Here is a 21,582-nt window from a genome sequence, read left to right as displayed (position 1 = left end):
CTTGTTAGATGGCGAAAATGATTGATCATTAAGAAAGGCTTGATGTCTCCATTGAAATACTGGCAACAGACGCAGGGAGGAAATGATCGTTGAACGGCGATAGGAAATGTTCAATGGTCAAATAACAAGCTTGATGTAAAGAGGCCATAATCACCTGACAATGTCATTCATTATACTTGGTGATTGGCTAGCTTTAAAATGCAAACGAGCCATTCGGAGAGTCTGGAGAGAGGAAGAGAATAGGATAGAAAGGAAGAGAGATAGAGATGGAGAATGATTGAGAGGGTCATAGTGATAGGGAGAGAGAGTGAGAGAGTAAAAAAGGTTTGTTCCGCTAACGTAATGGGTCAGTGCTAACTTGAGCAAATTAATTTCGGCATAGTAGCTCGTTCTCTAAATTCAATAGCTGGAGTAACCTCTCCCTCCGATCGAAAGTGACATTTATTAGCGAGCAGCAAAGTGATTATAGCTTCAACGATTGTATCTCACTAGTATTTTCTAATTTCACATCCAATGAATCTAGTTTGAAGAGTATAGAGTGGATAAACTCCAAGAGTTTATATTTTTCTATGCATTAGGTTTATAACAAGAGAAGTTGGTAGATTCCTTAGTATACATGGCCATAATGTAGTATGGAGTATGGACATATTATAATATAGACGAACGTACAATTAGTACAAGGACATACTGCGTTTGGGTGTCCCTTCAGCATAAAAATTCAATCCTACAAAAACGTTATACAATCAAATTACATGTTGTTGGATATAACAATAAGGAATGTCCAAAAACAGTTATCATTGAAGATTAATCAACTCCATTCAACTCTAATTTTCAAGATCTCAAGGCTACAGTGTGTCTTGAATATTGAACTTATTGTTCAAATATGTTATCAAATCCCACAGACCTGATAGACTATGACCTTTGGCTTTACCACTATAATCTAGCTCTAGCAGATCGCATGTTTAATGATCTACCATGTTGACATGTTGTATGAACTCATAAACAGTTGTCAAATGACTAGACTTCACAATGTTCAATAGATGTATCCTTTTCCTACTCTTGATGTTTTCCACATTTGGTTTAGGCTACTTGTTCGACTGGCAGCGATCTTGACGTTAGGCAGTTATTTGCAATCAATCGCTATTCTTTGCTCGTCTTTAAAAGGCATTGACTGATCTCAGCGACCTTTTTCCATGTATGCGAAGTCTCTCATTCTCTACCTTCACGTTCTTCTCCTTTCTGCATCTTTCGCCATCTGTCAAGTCAGATCTCAGATCCAGTAAGGAATGTGACGTTTCTTCGTGCCTCACACTTTTTCATCTCGGGAATATTTATTTATGCATCATGATCTTGCACTTATGCACCTATGGCTCCCTTACTGAGTCACTAATCAGCATTATTTCACAAAGGGCCCACACTAGGCTCATTATGACTCATTGCCCGCGTCTTCATTAAAGAGGATGTCGACCTTGAGGCAGAGTGCGGATTCCATACGTCTGCCAATGATGTCAATCCTCAATTTATTAGCATTATATCATACACTAGATCACTTTTTATGACTTCATCAGACCATAGTTGTGAGAGAGATATTATAAGGTCCTCAAGATGTAGGCAGAAAATGGTGTGACTACTGGATCATTCTAAATCAGATTATGAGATTTTATACGAAAATGACATAAAACTTGGCTCGTCAGTCTTGTTATTTACTTCCTACTAAGAACTTATCCAGATGTTGTAGGCAATAGTAGTAAAAATATTGGACTCGAGTTTATTGCTTCTTATTTAGCTGACAACCAAGTTTAATCCGAGTAAACAGCTACTTGTAGTGGAATGCTTGAATTTGAAATGAATACAAAATTATTTAATATCGAGTGAAATGTGAAAAATTTTCAATTATCATTGTGTGCAGTTATGTACACACTGTTTATCATTTCTCATGAGTAAAATTTATTAATAGTAGAATTTAAATGAGTAGAAAAATGTGTTTTTATAATTGTTTGATGTGCATATGTTCAATCAGATGGCAAAACTGTTCAAGAGTCACAACCTTAATATGCACATCAAAATCAAACTCCTCCACTGCTACATTTTCTCAATACTCTTCTATGGGATGGAGTCATGGACATTGACCAAGTCAACTGATAAAAGACTCGAGGCTTTTGAAATGTGGCTATATAGAAGAGTGTTGAGAATTTCATTGATGGACAGAGTGACCAACAAAGCTGTATTGGAGCGAATGAATAAGGATTTGGAAGTGATGAACATCATCAAGAGCAGGAAGCTTGCATAGTTTGGCCATATCATGCGCAATGAAGAAAAATACGGCCTGCTGAAATCCGTTCTCCAAGGAAAGATCTATGGCAGAAGAGGACCAGGAAGAAGGAGAATATCATGGCTGAAAAACCTGCGTACCCGGTTATCCATGACTACAACAGAACTTTTCAGGATGGCTGTAAATAAGATATCCATAGTCAGGCTGATCGCCAATATTCAGAACGAATAGGCACTAGCAGAAGAAGAAGAATAATTGTTTGAAATTATGAGTAATTTAAATGAGAAAATAAATATTAGTAAAATTTATTAATAAAGAATTGATATATCGTGTGCTGCTTCTATTTACTTCTGCAGAACATAAGACAATGAAATGTTGATTGGTGTTTTCCCAATAACTATTGCATTCTGTAATTCTACAAAAAATGGAAGTCTCTCCTGAATGCGCTTCCTTGGATCTCTTGATGTTGATAATACACATTATCCACTTTCATTTCCAATATGTAAATAAGTAAGTATGTAAATCAGTTTCTTGAGAGAAAAAAGAAAATTCATTTGAATGACGGAATAATGATTGAATTTGATGGAATAAAATGATCAAGAACAATGAAGATTTAATCAAGATTACTTTGAATGAGAGTACATTGAATGATACCAGAAGAAGAGAACCCATAACGATGTTAGCTACCTCCACTGAAGAGTAGAAGAGATTCAACAAATAACTTCTACCCACTTTCTCACCCACTAGTAGTGATAAATAAATAAATGAAGCAAATTCAGGGTAAAAGTTATGTGGTCTGGATGATAAAGGATGTTATTGAGAAAGTTTCAGAGCAAGCTTGGATTGGATAGATACAAGCCATCACATGTTTTAATAGAGAAATTTGGAGACTGGGTTCGGTGAAATTGCATCATAATAAATAATTGCCGTGTACATAATCTGGATCTTGTTAGATGGCGAAAATGATTGATCATTAAGAAAGGCTTGATGTCTCCATTGAGATACTGGCAATAGACGCAGGGAGGAAATGATCGTTGAACGGCGATAGGAAATGTTCAATGGTCAAATAACAAGCTTGATGTAAAGAGGCCATAATCACCCGACAATGTCATTCATTATACTTGGTGATTGGCTAGCTTTAAAATGCAAACGAGCCATTCGGAGAGTCTGGAGAGAGGAAGAGAATAGGATAGAAAGGAAGAGAGATAGAGATGGAGAATGATTGAGAGGGTCATAGTGATAGGGAGAGAGAGTGAGAGAGTAAAAAAGGTTTGTTCCGCTAACGTAATGGGTCAGTGCTAACTTGAGCAAATTAATTTCGGCATAGGAGCTCGTTCTCTAAATTCAATAGCTGGAGTAACCTCTCCCTCCGATCGAAAGTGACATTTATTAGCGAGCAGCAAAGTGATAGCACGCCTATTTATTATGATAACCCTCACTTACACAACTTACAGGTTCAACTTACAACCATGTAACGCGATTTAACTGCACTCCTAAACCTAATCCTTTTATTTTACTGCTTAGTATGGTGAGAAATTGTAGCAAGCATACATTGTGGCCACGTAATGAGATGTATCCAGTATAATCATATTTGATGAACTTTAATATCATGTTTTATTGCAATAGTAACATCTAAAAGCCAGCCGTTCGGTAATAAAACCAAGTGCTAGATGGCATCTAAGACATGACCGTGTAACTAGAGCGACTGTGTCTTAAACTGCAATAATAATGCTCTTATTATGTGTAACTATTATTCAAGTTTCATGAGTTGCCTCCTTAATTATTTTTGCAGATTGTTGACTTGACCTTTATCGACAATGTTCTGTTGTAAATCAAAATTAGGATGGAAGACTGAAGATTTATTAGGAATGAACTGAAGAAATATGACGATTCAAGGAATTTGTAATCTTGAGATGCAGTCTTGAAACAATTAGAGGGGTTATAGTTCAACTACTTGACTGATTACCTTCTTACTGTAATGATTATCTTCTATAAAAATGAAACTTTAATTTTCTTGAATTGTGTGCTTATAAAGAGAATTTAAGATTTGACTGTGAGTCAAATCTATTGACTCATATAATCCCTCCTATTGAGGGACCTTCCGTATATATTAATACTATTTTACTTTTAACTCATTTTGTTAATTATCAATTGTATTTATATAATTATAGACATGTATGCACATTGTTTTGAAGGAAAAAAACTTTTGTTTGATTAAGTCTTGAAAGAAAGGAGGAGAAAGCTAAGTTAGCAAAATCCTGAACGTTGTATGACAGATTAATAGAATATGATTTTCCATAATGTCTAAGGTGGTATGTTTTATATAGGTTGCAATCATTGTTGGCACAAGACATCAAAATATTTGGGAAATAGAGAAAGGCTTTCAAGAATTTGATCTCCATAGAATATCATGCTTGCTGGATACAAGTTCTTTTAAGTTATTTGTTGTAGTCAGATATTGTAGGTTGAAACCAAATACAAATAGACCCCATTACCTTATCCTATGTGTAAATAAATTACCTAGTATCTAGTACCCCATATTAATCATTCTCATCAAATATTAGTACTCATACTAATATTTATTCTTATTACAAAAATCATTCTCATTATCAAATTTATAATTTCTTAATATAGTAAAAATATCATTGTTATTGCTGGTTCAGCTTTGGAATTAAGTGTGACATCCTAATTATTTAGAGCTTTTCAGATTCTCTCGGCTGTTTATTACCCATGTTGGCAGCTATCGTCCTCTATGTTTTGGGACGTTTTTGTCTTGAATTAATTCCCCCTTGGAAGATACGCATACATTATTACGCAACAAGGCAAACGCCTATTAATTCAGTTTGAGTAGAAGAAGCAGACCCGATTGGGAGATGTTACCTTATCATCGTTATGGGATGTGGCAGCATGTTAGAAGAAAAACAAGAGCAAGAGAAGAAGAAGGAAAAGAATAAGAAGAAGGAGAAAAAGGAGGCTTGATGTGATGGCTAATCTTGGTGACCTACAGAGCGGTTTAAATGTCAGCTCACAGATTTCAACGGGCAGAAGAGCTCTACAGCTGTACTGCTTCGATCAAGAGCTGCTTCGCAAATGTAGAGCAATCCACGTTATGGAGAAGTGGAATAGATATAAATTCAGATATACAGTAAAAAATGTGCTCTACTGTTTCATAGATGCATACTATAATAATAAACATTGATGTACAACAAGTTGATGAGTATCTAGTACGATTTAAAAATAAAGAGCGAACATGTTCACCGTGTACATGTAAGATGATATACATATCTATGAAGTTTTTTTCAAAACTATAATAACAACTTGCAGATATGATTCATTTCATAAATAAAAACTATCTACTCACTGACTGTGGCATGCTTTCAAATCTCTCGGAATTCATTTCAATACTTATAGATATACTGCATTTATAGTTTAAAAATAGTGATGATAACGGCGAGACATGAATATACTCGTATTGGTACCTTAGTCTATAAAACTGTAGAAGAGTACAGACCCTTGGGCTATGTAGCAGAAGGCGGGCCATTCTGGAGGAAATGATATCAACACATCAGAATGATTGCATGCGATAACTGGCACAGTATCTTCATTCCTATTCGTTACCAGAATCGTAAAATATAATGAACGAGAATGATGAAAGCTGTGTTGTGGGCTACAAGGCCTTATTAAAAGACGAGACTAGAGACTTTTGAATTTTTCCAGTGATGATTCGAACATTCAATCATTATTATTGAAAAAATATTGCATTATAGAAAAAAATATTTATTTTAAAATTTTTATGTGGAATTGACATTGCCCGATAGAGTCCAGGGAGAACTATTGTACCAGGATAGATTACATTTGATGGAATGTTTCCCTCCTTTACTTCCGGGAGGTCAAAGGAAGTATAAGCACAACTTAAGTGAGATAACAAAGCAAGAAATAAATAATAAAAAAGTGCTTTATGAGAGATGGTTGAATACAAAAAAAGTTGAGGACTTGCAGAAGTATAAAGAGAAAAATAGAGAGGTTAAAAGGTTGATAGTGCAAGAAATGAACAATGAATGGGAAAAACGATGTTCACAAATAGATCAGTATATTGGAGGTGCAAGAAGCTCAGAATCCTGGAGAGTATTGAAAACCCTTCGAACCAATAGGAGAGAAAAAATCACTGTTACCAAAATCAAGCCTACAGAGTGGGAGAGATATTACAAAAATTTGCTCACAGAATCAAGGAGAGAGTTTCTTGGTGATAGGGTGATTCCTGAAGATCGAGAACAGCGAGAGACTCTAGTATTGCAGGAGGAAGTGGAGAAGGCTATACAAACTTTAAAAAACAATAAATCTGCAGGACCAGGTGGCATCAGTCCGGAACTGATCAAGTGTGGATCTAAAAAGTTGTTCAGAATCTTGACAGTGCTTTTCCAGAGAGTCATTGATGGGGAGGAGGCGCCAGGAGAATGGAAAACGGCGCATATGACTTCCATATTCAAGAAAGGCGACAGGAATAGGTGTGAAAACTACAGAGGTATCGCCGTTCTTTCAGCTATGGCCAGAGTGTATGGGAAAATTCTGAAAATAAAGCTAGAGAAGGAAATAGAAGGGAAGATTGGGTGTGAGCAGGCAGGATTTTCGGCGGGTAAATCATGCATAGACCATATATATACTCTGCAGCAGATCATTCAGAAGAAGTATGCAAAAAACAGGTCAGTGCATCTTGCTTTTGTGGACCTTAGGAAAGCCTATGATACTGTGCCGCGAAAAAGACTTTGGAAAGCGATGGAAAACCTTGAAATACCTCGATATCTCATCAATGCCACAGTGAAACTATATGACGGGAACAGGATTAGTATTAGGATTGGTAAAAGCTTGACACATCCATTTGAAACATCAAAAGGTTTGTTGCAGGGTTGCAGCTCATCTCCAACTCTGTTCAAGATCTTCTTAGAAGATACCTTGCGGACATGGAAGAGAAAGTGCCAAGGAATGGGAATACCCATCAGAGGAGAGAACCTTTTCACCCTTTGTTTCGCAGATAACCAGGTTGTGATTGCTCAGGATGAGGAAGACCTAAGCTTTATGATGAGGAAACTCAAGGAAGAGTATGAAAAGGCTGGTCTGGAAATAAATATAGACAAGACGAAAGAGTTTTGAAAAAGGGTACCGTACTATGAAATTATTTCATTAGTAATTCACAATTCAAGAGGCCTATTGAAATACTTTATTAGAAACAGATCCACTTCATTATTTTCATTATTCCACGTTTCAACAAATTGAAAAGCCTTGTTCACTCCCGTGATTTTTCCCTATCGAACACAATAATTTTTTACTAAGCTAACCTTTTTTTACTAGTTAATCGCTTCCATCAAGTATGTATCATAAAAAAAATTACTAAAATAAAGGCTTATTGATAGAGTTCAATTCGAAAAACTTATAAGTATTTATCTTCCTTATCAGTCACCCCCTCACCACTGTCCTAGCCCTATTTTTTAAATAATTACACCAAATAGTGCAGACCTATTTCTCATTAATAAGTATTGAAAGATTATATTAATATTACAGTATAATTATCAAATCATGACTTATATTATTTGCTATTGCTCTCACAAATAGAATCAATGAATTAGAAAGATTAAGAAATTGAAACAGAAAATGTTAGTTTGAAGTTCATTCGAATAGGAAAATTCAACTCTTTTATATCGAGAATTGAATTGATGAATAAAATGTTGTCAATGAAACTTACCGCTGCTAGGACGATCACAAGAGAAGACCACACCGATTTTTGTGACATAACCGCCGTAAGCCTCTGGTGAACTTGACAAGTCTCCATTATTCTGTCTTTTCTTAGTTCGTCTGCAATTAACACAAACACAAACTGTCGTTAGGATCTTCACAAGTTTCACTACAATAATATAATGTTCACTAGGTACATTCAAATTCAGTCAAATTTCAAAGTCACTAATGAGAGGAATCAAAGAACTATGCTAAAATTCAATCCAATCTAGATTTCAAAATCTTCAAATGTTTTCAGGATTTAGATTCAAAGTCGGAGCACAAAACACAATTTATGTGTTCCAAGTTTTGTTAAGCTCTTGAATGAAATGCTCGGTTCAAAAGTTTAAACTTGTTGCGGGAGAAGCGCGAGGAGGCGATTGGCCCTAGCGACGAGTTGAAATGCGTCTGAACATCATTTCTGTACATAGGTAGCGCGCACCGCACACTGGCAGGCACAGGCTAGCAGTGCAGGCGTCCCAACAAAATACAACAACGACGGAGCAGAGCAGAGCAGAGGATGACCGCTGTGTCAGACCTTGCTGTATGCTTCCCCGTGATCTAGCACTCCACTGCCACATTCACTTCAAACCGTCAGCAATGGTACAGTGTGAAGCATTGGAGTTGTTTCATAAGGTAATCTGACAGCTTGTGAGCATTTTGACAGAGGTAAGATTCACTTCATACTGGCAGGGTAGTTTGAATGGGAGGTATTGAAGCTGCTCTACAAGGAATGCTGACAACTTGCGGGCATTCGGACAGGAGCGAGATTCACGTGAGTCTGTCAGCGCTGTTTGAATGGGGAGCAGTCATGAGAAACGCTGAATTGAATCAGCAGCATGGTTGTAGCCGGCGACCTTGACTGTGTCTGGATGTGCCCACTGCCCACTCTTCGTCATCACTAATGTCGCTTCTTCTTTTTCTATAATACTTGTTTTGCGCGCGCTGCTCTCGTTTTTCATTGTTGCTTGCTTTGATTTGTTTTCAAATTCTGCGCCAGATCTTTTCAAGCTGGTGGTTTTGATGTTGTTATTCTTGCTTGCTTTGATCAATTTCTGCATTAGCCAGGGGTGCCCACAGGGAGTGCTTGGACGCAGATTGCGTTCAAGGGCATAGGAGGGATGGGCACCCCTGCATTAGCATATATTTTGAGTCCATTTCGAGTTGGGCTATTTTGAACCGCCAATAAAGTATCTTTTCAAATTCCAGCAACTCAAAACGATGGCTCATAGCCTGGCTCTTAAATCTTAGATTTTGGTTCAATATGTATTGTTGTTAGGCCTACTTTTTGCACGCAGTCCCACCTGGTCAGAGAGGAGTTGACCTGTTGATTCAGTACTCCGTAGACAGACAGATTTGTCTATCTGTCTACTAACTTTGCTCCGTAGCTATATCTGTTGATATCCATCTCTATAAAAGCATTTTTTTTGAAGATAAAAACTATTTTCATTATTAACGCTTTGTAGATACTATGTTGAACTAAATACACACATTCTCATATTGTTTCTGGAGATTGCAACTTTAATCTAGGGTCTACGTCTACCTATACTTGAGTGAAGTCAATAACTTCAAACTATACTTTGAAGTTGTATTCATTCACAGACAATGTATAAGAGAAATGTATACATACAATGTATGATCAAAACTGTCTTCTCGCTGGCTGACAGTTGCATAGAGAAATTCAAAATAGAAAGTTTTGAAACAAAAAAGTTCTTGTAAAGTAGAAAGGCTGAATAAAAAAAGAATATAGCCCAAAGTAAAATTATAGGCCTACAAATTTATCGTTTTTATTTTAAAGGGTTATGATTTTCCTTCACAGACTAAGCTTAAATTACATTTTATGAAATTCATAATCTTTGTCACTAATAAAAACTCCCTTTCATTAAAGTTTGATACTATCAGTGAAAGTTGATACACTGTAATGAACATCATTGTATCAAAAAAGAAGCCACGCAAGGCCATGCATGAATCAATCATATTCTCTCAGCACTTCTAGATAATTGAATTAAGATAGGTCGTATGAAAGAATGATAAGTCGCATCATGTATCATGCTGGTCCAACCAATTGCATCATCAGTTCTATATCTGAAATCTATCATTCTAATCACGCTCAGCGGATCTAGTGAAAGGGAGAGTCATTTATTTAATATAAATATCATCGAAGGTCATCCAAACTTGGCTGCAATTGTAGGTTTCAAAGTATTTTGAATTTGAGTTGTTTGTCGCGTTCCAGAAATTACCTATGGTCATGTGATTTATAAGGCAGTTTGCTCAATTTAGGAGACATCATGGAGTGGTCCAATTATATCACTATATCACGATTGACGGATTGACTTTCAATTTGTTATTATTGTTTTTAATTTCACAATCAAATCAATAATTATCACTTTCAATATATTTCATGCTCGAAGCATGAGTCTAATTTATATAATTCTTGAACACAATAATGAATGTATTATTAAAAAAGCTATTCTGTTCGAGAAATAATCCTATAATGGGCTCTTAGATTTCCCTGTAAGCATTCTTTCTGAATCATTTTATTCACAATCGCTCTCCAAAACCTCCTTTACTAAATATCCAATGGAAATTTATTGTGCATTCTATACTTTACTACTACCTCTTTTTCATATCAACTACGGAACTATCATAACAATGAATGAAACTATCCAGTGTTGTGGTATGATATGAAATTTATGTGAACTGAGTCACGACCAGGTGTCATGATAACTACGCATTATTGTTGTGGGATTGTATTGCTGGTTTGTTGTGATTTTTTGTGCTACGGATGTAAATAAACATGACACTGAAGCAGCCTTATCTTGGAAGAGTAAGGAAAAGAAGAAAGAGAACAACATTCTGGATGAAGGTGGATAGTGAAAGAAAGAAACAGCTTCTGGTTCTTATGTATGTCAGGAATTGAACTAGAATACAGCGTGCTGCTGTATGATAGGTCTACTTAGTACAGTACTTTACGGACAGAAACTGTCCATTGTATTCCTTTAAAGTTGTCTTATCCAACCGCATTTTCATTGTGGAGATTTTTTAGAATCTATTATCATTTTACAATGAAGTGTTTATGGGATGAACGTCCATTCAATGGATTTTCTTTCTTGAAGGGTGTGCAATTCAATCTAGCTGGATAACATTTCATGGTAATTTACGTAAACAGAGTAGAATCAATGATTATTCTTATGCATAGCTTGCTAGTTTGAGAGCAGTCTCAAACAGTCTTCACCTTCAAGAAACAATACAGGGGTGCCCACATGGGCGGGGGAGCTTGGACGCAGACTGCGTCCTTGAAATTCTTGCTCAGAATCAAATCTTGGGGGGTCACAAACAAGGTCAGCAGTGTTTAGAATGACTGCTACCAGCAATTATTTTTCAAGGGCGGGGGAATTTTTGGGTTTCTCCAAATTCAAGTCCATGGGTTTGGGGGGTTGCGCATTCCTCAAAATTCAGCAAAATCCAGCTCCAGCCCCCATTGAAATGAATAAACCCACTGTGGGGGACCCCTGATAAGAATAGCAGCTAAATATTCCAACAAAACAGACAAAAAGTATCTTCTGATTTGACAAAAAGGAATTCTGTGATCTCTTTGGTCTGTTTAAGTGATAGAATTGAACTTGGAAATAGACACTTTTAGGATAATTCAACTTTTATCCAAGTCAATCTGAGAAAGTGAAGCTGGAATGCTCTTGAAAGCAAATGGAGACGATTTTTTGGGAACCCATGTTTATCGAAAGAAGATGTCAAATTATAAATCGCAAATACCTTGACTGCACAGGATTATATCCGAACAATGAAATACAATAAGAAGGATATGTTTCCAGAAGAAGATGGGAGAGGAAAATAATAAGAGATTCCTGGGTTAAGAATCATGAGTCTCATCTCTAATCACAGAAACAATATAGTGAATCTATGAAAATGAAAATTTGATCGATTGCAGAAATTCATCATGAAAACGAGTTTATCTATTTCGCACAAAATTCCTTGCAAATCGATTCCTACACCGCTAATGAAGTAATTTTCTATAATTGTGGAAATCTTAAAGACAACTAAAAAGAAAACTTTGAAAGTCTTGTAATATTGCCCATTCGCAATTCGAAATTGTAGGGAAGAATCACTCGCCGAAATAATGAGTGTGATAATTGTCGTATTATAAAGTAAAGGTGGCTAAAAGAAGGGTAAGACACGGAGGTGTGTCTTATACGTATTTGAGTCTGATTCGGAGATGATGACTGCATTGAAAAAATAGTTACAATAAAATGACATGGAATGCGCAACTGGTGGAGCATGTCATAACGCATAATGCACAGTCAAGACACTTCATTACGAGTCAATGCTTTTAAATAAGGGGGATCAAGGTCAAGATTGGTTCTCTCCATTCCATAACTAACTTATGGGCTGGACCTCACTTATATCATCGGCTGAGTTATTAGCTTAGATGGTGCTCTCTGTCAGAAAACAATAAAACTTATAGACAAACTAATTATGTTTGAGTCTGTTGAAAATATTTTAGACAAAGATATATTGTATATTGGCAATAAGTATAGGTATATAATTCCTATATATTAGGCATATATTGATGTATACATAGATATACTAGTTGGGCAATTGGCCAGCTGACCATGATCATAATCTATGAAGCATTTCAGACAAAGAAAAAAACGGCAACAATACAAAGAAGACAACAAGAACAAGAGGCAACTCTTGTCAGTACTATTTATTTATTTATTATGCTACTACCTGTCTTGACCTGTTGAGTTCACTTTGAATTGACAATGCTAAGCACTAGCAAGTCGCTGCTACAATGGGAGACACTGCATAAATATTTTGTCGGTAGCACTGGGCTACTTATTATTTGGAGGCAAAGTCTGAATGCTGTGCAGTGGAAATGACATACATTCAGAAATACTTTGCATAAATATGCGACTGTCAACTTTAGGAGGGGGTGATCGGTGATGTCGTATGTCATTGGTGTGTTGGCTGACGTTATCGTGATATTTGTGGTGGAGTTCATCATTCCTAACTTTTATATCAAGTTCTTGATTTAGTTTATAGTTTCAGTTTGGATTATTGATAAATTTGTTTTTTCATAGCTTTTTTGGAGGGGAAGATGTGTGTCATTGGTGTGACGTGGTTCCATTATATTTATAGTGGAGTCCATCATTCCAATATGACATGAGACAAGTGAATTTAGAGTTTCAAGTTGCTAGTTCTGAATTATTGTGAGTTTCGAACAGGTAATATGAGATTGGATTATTGATTAATATTTTTTTTCATTTTGCTTGCTATTTTCATTTTGCTCTGCAACATCGTTATCAAGTATAGTCTATATTTCCATATTTTTTGCCAAAAGTCAACATGTCCAAAACCTTTTTTTTTAATCATGTGAGTGGTTGGAATGCTTTTTTTATTGATTTCAAGCTCTCGAACTCACATCTTAGTAAGTAAAATTTAGTTCAAATAATTTTAAAAAATTGCAGAATAACTGATGATTCACAAGTTTTTCACGTTCCTGAAAAAAATCAAGACTGGATATTTTGAGTTTTGAAAAAGCTCCTCTAGGAACAAATTTTGATCATAGTTGAGTTTCATTACCAAATTAATCTTTTAATCAATAACAGATAAACTCAAATTAATTTCTAAATGAATTAACATAATAAATAATAAATCAATCATAATAAATTAACATTGTAGGTACATAAACTACGATGAAAATTAAAGGAGTTTATAAAATGCAAATTAGAAATAAAATTTGAAGGAATTTGCTTGAGTTTCATTTGAAGGACGTAGCTTAGCTTGAGCTACTTGGGGTGGAAAAATTTTATACGCTGTGTAGTGTATTGGAACTTATATGTACAAAACATACTTTTACAATATGATGCTTTGCTAGGATATAATACTTGCTAGAATAGATTGGTTCAATACATATTGGAATATCATTCTTTGTCTATCCTACAAATGAAGATATATTACTGTCCGTAACATATCCCTTTTGATGATCATGAGAATTTATCAAAATTAGGAAGTATGTATTCAAATACTTACAAAAATCACCCTTTACAGAAGCGTTCCACTACCCATTGCTGATAAATGGTTGATCTGACAGCAGCGGAATCTGGTAACAACTGAATATTCCCCTGCCAGCTAACCAGTTGACTCAGAGGTAGGCGCATATCACAAGTATCATGTTCTACTTGTGCACGATAAAGTAATTTATTTGTGCGGATAATGTGTTTTTCGATTAATTCGAGTAGCAGTCCCTTTATCTTTATCATTTTATAGCTTGAGATAAGGTACGCTGATCTATGATAAAGCACCCTTTAATTATGGCTTGTCATGGAAGTTGCCCGTTATCTCTTATGTTGTACTTGTAAAATGCTCACCGTATTACTCCTGCAGATACAACAGATTACTAAACAACACGTTCAGTGCAAGTTCATCTATGTGTTGTATCAGCTGCTCTTATAAGTTTTGCTTCGATTATCTGTTGCTCTTATTATTGTTAAATATTAGTTTCCATCATTTGCCATCTAGCAAACTTGATTTAGTTTCTCAAACGAATTGGGGAATCAAACAGACAACCAATTTTCTGTAATGAAATCTAGTGTATTGCTCTTTTTATGAAGTGTGTGTAAGCCTCAAGAATGCTATCGAGAAAGTAGACCAGTTGAATGTCTCAATTCCGATTTTAAATAGCTAGCTTCCAATGCAGACTTCAGAAATTATTTTATCAAGGTTCGAATATGAGCTTGCTGTTTCACTAAAAAACAACTCCAGTACTCGATTATTTCTTCAAATATCATTCTCTAGATTCTCTATTCTATCTTCTTCTCGCGATCTTCATAGTACTGTTATATTGTATCTCTAGCTAGGATAGTTTTTCCAGTTATTTTTACGAAAAATTGTAATTCAATCTCCTCTGATTCTAAACGTTTTTAATCTGAGTTGAATTTAACTAGAAAATAACAATTCCTTTGAACCAAGTTTACATAGGTTGGAAGAATAAGACGTCGATGTTGTCAATACCACTATATTCATTCAAAATCGATTAGTCTAAAATCAAAACCAATATAGTGGTATTGACAACATCAACGTCTTGTTCTTCCAGTTATGGAAAAATACTATAACATCTATCACCATTACAATCAAATTCTACGTAGGTTGTTTTAAACCACTGTCTTCAAAATGTCTTTTGAATTGAAGTCACTAATTTCTTCACATTTTTCTTCATTAAACAAAAGAATGAATATTAAAGGCACTGAAGTTGTCTATGAGTAAACAGGAAGCCCATACTCGAAGCTTATACACTTATTACTCGGAGCAATACTAGAGCTAGCTAGCTTACTGACAACCCTCGAAACAAATTAAGATCTTATCACAATATAAGATGTTTTATTGATGATCTGATCCAATCAATAACTGTGTCAAGAAAATGGGTGGAAATCTATCTAGAGTCTAAAACCCAAAAAATGAAAAAAGAGCTGTTGTACTGCTTAACTGTCTCAGTCGTGAACATTCCATATATTATCTTTGTAGAGCATGTTCACGCTCATGTATTCGATAAAATATATGACCCGTTTAAAGTCAGAATTGGATCTGGTTTAGATTCCAATTTCAATTGCAATGTAAACCATGCGAATTAACGAACAGGTTTAAGCTGTAGCCAGTATTCTCATGTTCACTACAATTACATCTCGACTACTTAGGACAAAAGTAAGAGGGAAGTGCCGTTTCTAGTTTATAAATCTTTGGTGAAAAATAGTGTAGCCTCAATAAGTGAAATGTATGCCTACACCATTGCTTAGTTTATATGTTCAGGTTGCCGGTAGTGAAAGTTACAGACTGTATCTCTCACGTTGTCTTGTGTGATACAATCAAGATACTTGTGTTGCTAGCTTCGTTATCAGGTCGACGAAATTCGTTTGTATCGTCCACGAATTGAGGAAACAGACGCTATGTGAGAATTGCTACTTCGTTAGTGAATGCTGAGACGTACTGTACTAGTTTTACTAGAGGAATTTTTATTGTAGAATACTACAAAATAGCAAAAGCTATTTTTGTCATGTTTTAGAGTGCGAAATTATTGGCTGGGGAGGTTGATAACAAGGCTGCACAACTATTCTTCAAATATGTACAAATAAATAATCCATTTCCAAATATTCTATAACCATTCAAAATACGGATCTATATCATAAGAACTTCCAATAAAAAAATTCCCAATAAGAGGTGATGGTTTTCCTTCTGACCGTTCAAAGTCTCATAGATTTGTTTGGAAAGTTAATTATTATTCATTGGTTTGTTTGAAAAATAAGAGGGAATTTCATTAGAGTGAGCTAGAATGAGAGCGAATCACCTCTCATTGTGTCTCCCAAAATTGGAATAGACCGATTTAGACTTTTTAGAGAAATATTTATCAATGGATCTATCATGAGTTCCAATATACAATTGATGTATGAATGGATTTACTATTAAATGCCTTGAATTACCTACAGATTTCATCAATTTTTATAAGTAGATTTTGGAGAAATGTCAACACTTGTTGCACTTATTATCAGCATTCAACCATAAATTTATTAGTTCAAATAAGATGCAATCAATTCAGAAAAACAAAAGCTGGACGAAAACTGTCAAAAGTATTAAGGACCATTAAATAACAATAAGACTTTGAATCCTCCGATAAAATAAATCAATGGATCTTGAGATTAGTTCAAATCAAAATCACTCCATGCCCATATTCATGTTTGGCATTGGAGCTATTCTAATCTGCTCGGTTAAAAATTAAATTTAAGCATCACCTAACAAAGCTTATCTTTGACGCCGTCTGTCGAGACCTTTACCTTGTCTCAAACGTTACTGTAATTTAATTACCAGACCGCCACATCCTGTATTGTATGCTCGCTAATTGATTACCTGAAATAATTCATTGCGGCTACGTGAGAGCAGCTTAGAATAACAGCTCAGCTTTGAAAAGTCCATTAGAAGATTAACAGATAAGACGACGGACTTTGAAAAAATAGCGCCACGAACACGCTTAACCTGAAGGTTTTTTTAATTGTATGGTGGTGCAATTAATTATATTACAATACATCCCAGTTTAACGAGAATTTACTCGATTATTATTATTCCATACAGTACTTGAAGTTCAATTCACTTCTTAGCGTAAATCTTATTTCTGTGCCTTGCTAAGTACTCTGGATCCATTTGTCATTAACTCTCCTACATTCAAACATTCAACTTGATTTATATCTAATTAATATTTCAATTTATCACGCAAAGTGAGACACGCTTATTGGTTCTTTCCTTGCTCTGTAATCGTAAACACCGCCCATATAGAGACTTTTCAAAAGTGTTATTAGATGTGATAAATTAGAACATTCATCTTATGTGGAGCGTGACTTGATTGGTATGAGTTGGGCGTATTTTTGACGACGTAAAATATCATACAAATTATCACTAATCTCTATTCTATCGTTAATGCTCTACGGGTTTGAAATGTCCATAAAATTTCAGAAGCGACATTTTAGAAGGTGTATTGCTGATCGATCATGTTTATACAAAGTGTATGTAGGGGTAAATGTTGCATAAAGAGCACTTGGGCCTACCCTTTTCGACATAATTATAGATGGCCTTGATCAGTAATGATATTAATTACACAATATACGCTTTTCAATAATCTTTTATCTATATCAATTAATTCTTATATTAACTAGATAAAAATTTTGCAATTCGATCATGAAAAGTTTCATGTGAATAAATCAAACTTAACAAAATATTCATTTATTTGTTCAAAGTGTCTGCAACAAATCATTCAGTCAGCTTCTAGAAAACATAGTATAATATGATATTAAATGATGTTGAAATTGAACAATGATCTAGTTTAAGATTAGAATTGACTGTATCGTGTTCTTAATCAATAGTTCAAGCTCCATCTATTCCTTTCATTCGTTAGAAGTTTAATATTATTTCAAATACCTCTAAACTTCTATCAGTTTTAGGGTATGGATTGGAAGAGATTCTGTTCAATTGAGGAGATTGAGTACACATTGCATTGAGCTCATTCGTTGTTAGTATGAGCTTTGAACCTTCAAGCTTTAACGATCGTTTGAGCTTTGAACAGTTTTGAAGATTTTTCCCGACAAACAAGAATATTGATTAGGATGATTAGGTCATCTGAGATATTCCAAGAAGCTATTATCTGGTATGTAAGGCTAGTACCGTATCTAAGAGACTATTCTGAATTTTGCTAGACTATCCCATGACACTCGAAGATGATGTATTGGCTTCGACTATGAGATACTCGAAGCTACTTTTGAAATCAACCATAAAGAGTGTTTTATGGAAACATAATTCAAAATTGATACGGTTTTTGTTCGGAAAAATGACCAATTAAGTTACAAATAATTATTATCAGCATCGTCAAAACTTAAAAACCCGATTACATCGAATAATATTATCGTCTCAGTTTCCTTGCTGTGAGCAAGGAATTGGTGTAGAGCTGCTCAGGGGCTACTAATAATAAAACATAAAATAGACGATTACATTATTTTTTCATAGTCTTGAAATACAGTAGAAGTTTTGTTAGGCATTGGTTGAATTGTTGATGTATTAAAATAGCCAGAGTCAAATTTATGTGTACACCAGTGGAACAAATTATGTTGGCCATTGAGAAAAAATACAAACAGGTTTGAATATTTGATGGCTCAAGTTACACCCAACTTTTTGTGAACAACTGAATGATGTTGTAAACATTTTTAATGGTTTGAACACTTGATGTTTGTAACCGAAAAGTGCATTAACTTGTTCTGATGCACGATATCACCTGAAAACGAGAAGATATTAAAGCTTTTACACTGCTAACAACCAAGTTATATCAACAATGTGTTGTATTCAATATTTTACTTTTTAAAATCCAAGAGTAATAAAGAACGTGTAATAACTTCTCACAAATACGAGTAACCTTTCACCCAACATACGTTCATGAGTGAAATGAGTAGATGAAGTGGTGAAGCTGGAAGCCATTGCAATTCAATAAGATAGTTTATTTTTCAATGAGGTAAGTTCGATGAAGATTCAAAACTGTGGTAGGAAATTAGAAGACACTATCGAATGCCGCATTATAACCGTGTGAAACTCAAAGGCATTTCCAGTGTGTTATGAAACGAAAAAGGGGAATATAATAATTATTGATACTCGAGTAGTTTAGAGTACAGTGGATCAGATTATGATTTTAAACACCTTAGTAAAGATATAGAGAGATTTCTTATTCTATGATAACACACAGAGAAATTTAATCACGGTAAAATTTATGAATTCAATAAGGGGGCAGAAATATTAGAAAACCATGATGAATGAAAATTGTAGCAAATATTATGAAGCAACCTAATGAGAATAACCACTGGGCAAATTATCGAATATACTGGTATGGGTTTTGCTAAATGTTATTACGTTTTTCCTCTACTCAGGAAGTGAGCAGGAAAGGAAAACCGAATACGGTGGATTTTTATTAGAAAATAATGAATAAAGACCACAAAGAAAATAGTTGTAAACAACTATTTTAGAAGTGACTAAGGGCCAAAGGTTACAATGAGGAAAGGTATGTAATAATATTTTAATTTGTCGTGATTTGTATCCCGAGTACTTCCTTGATAATATCTCATGTAATTGAAACCACATACAGGAAAATGGATAGCTTTGTGGCTTCTATAAATAATTGGTTTATGAACGGTATCTACTTGAATATACATGTGAAAATTACTGGCATGAATATATGAATTGGTGGAGGTTTATGATTTTGATGTGTATCGTATATGCGCGGTCTTTCCATTTCATATGATTTTCATTTTTTTATCTTTCACAGAGAATGTTACGATTTCTTGAGAGACTGGACGGACAAGGTATAACACAATATAAATTCATTGAATATAGTATGGTGAAGGTCCACTATTATTATATTGGATATGAGATAAAGGTTTACTTAAAATAAAAACTACTTCAACCTCCGTATACAGAGGTACAACTGTGGACGAAAATACATTTTTAGAAACCCATTCAATACTATATTTGACGATAGAAATGACAAATATTCAGGAGTTTATAAGAAAAGAGTTGATTGAAAGACAGAATAAGATTGATATTGAAAAATTAGACGAGCTTTCCTCATAATAATTCGAAGCTTGCGGCTTCGTCTCATGAGAACCAACGGCGTGTCTCAGAGAAAATAGAAATTGAAAGAGTCGGAGTCTCGTGCATGATATAGATCACAGACAATAGCGAACACGTTCTTATACTTACCAGGTTACCATCTACTCCTTATGTCACGTGATTTAAACATTAGATGGCTGTTTCTCAACTCAGCCGACGCTAATGAAGACTTATGGCAGTTGGATTACTCAACTGGAAAGAATGACCAACACCTCAAGTGTATGGCAATAAAAAGGACATAAAAATTGCACAGCATTTTTGTAGGCATGCTTGTTCCGTTTATGGCTTAATGAAGAGACGATTATGTTTTATGGAAATGGTTTGATGACATAATTTGTGCCCTCTCACATGTTATTCTGTATTGAATGTGTTAGGTTGTAATACTTAAGGTGTCTCTTTAATTCTTAATACAGTACTTTCAACTTTACTGGGTCGAAAAAATTATTCCATCAATTCAGTATCCTTCTGTATCTGATTATATAGGTTAGAACTACTTTCGACGTTTCGATGCGCTTTTAAAAGGTATCAAGATTTAATAGATAGTTATCGTGAAATAGATAACGCTGTTCAAAGTGTGCTACATATATTTTATTGCAAGGAAAATTGCAAGGATAATCATAATAGTTTATAAGATTCAGTATGAACGTAATGGGAAACGTTCATTATAAATATGAGGTACAGGTTTTGCGCTTGACATTTGAAAAAACTAAGTTTAATGTGAGTTTGGATGGAATAGAAGTAGAGCACATTAAATGAGGATGATTCGAATTACATGTTTGAAAAGGCTAGAACATGAAGGATGTAAAGTACTAGTGTGTAGAGTGAAGAAGGGGAGGTTGAAAGTGAGGAAGGTTCTGATTCTTTTACAACCATGGTTTGAGGGGAGTACAAATTTGAGGTTAGTATTCATTTGAATACTCGAATGTACTGTAAATTGAACAAAATTGTATGCAAAATCTTATAAAATATTGTATTTTCAGAGTATTTGATAAGATACACAGTTTGAATGCATATTCTATCAGTATTTATAATACAGGACTCTATTGATATGACTTTATTGTCTGTATGGAGCATGCACTCTTCATGTGAGCTGATTTAATACTGTTGATGGAAAGTGTCCTGATGAAGACCTACTCCAACATTTATAAAGAATATGCATGTGAGATCAATTTCAAAAGGAGCAATTCATTCAATAATAGTTTGTCAACTCTGGAAGAGTACTCTGAATCGCGAAGTTTCAGTCCTATCTTACAAGCATTAATTGCTATGGAAACTATCAAATCTACGATTACTACTAGTTATGTTACTACTAGAAAAAAATAAAATACTGATTAATT

At 34.8% G+C, this 21,582-nt stretch overlaps 1 long non-coding RNA gene across 1 annotated transcript in view; it reads right to left on the bottom strand.

The window, feature by feature from the left end:
• Positions 1-8,009: 8,009 nt before the first annotated feature.
• The window catches only part of LOC111056338, a 75,826-nt gene continuing 62,253 nt past the window's right edge, over positions 8,010-21,582 (bottom strand). Inside the window, exon 3 of the long non-coding RNA XR_005572479.1 lies at positions 8,010-8,119. This is a non-coding gene — a long non-coding RNA (uncharacterized LOC111056338). The remainder of the gene's footprint in view (positions 8,120-21,582) is intronic.

Source organism: Nilaparvata lugens, chromosome 11 (assembly GCF_014356525.2).
Source record: "Nilaparvata lugens isolate BPH chromosome 11, ASM1435652v1, whole genome shotgun sequence".
NCBI lineage: Eukaryota > Metazoa > Arthropoda > Insecta > Hemiptera > Delphacidae > Nilaparvata > Nilaparvata lugens.
The sequence above is the reverse complement of the archived record's forward strand: the minus strand, read 5'-3'. Positions and strand labels throughout refer to the sequence as shown.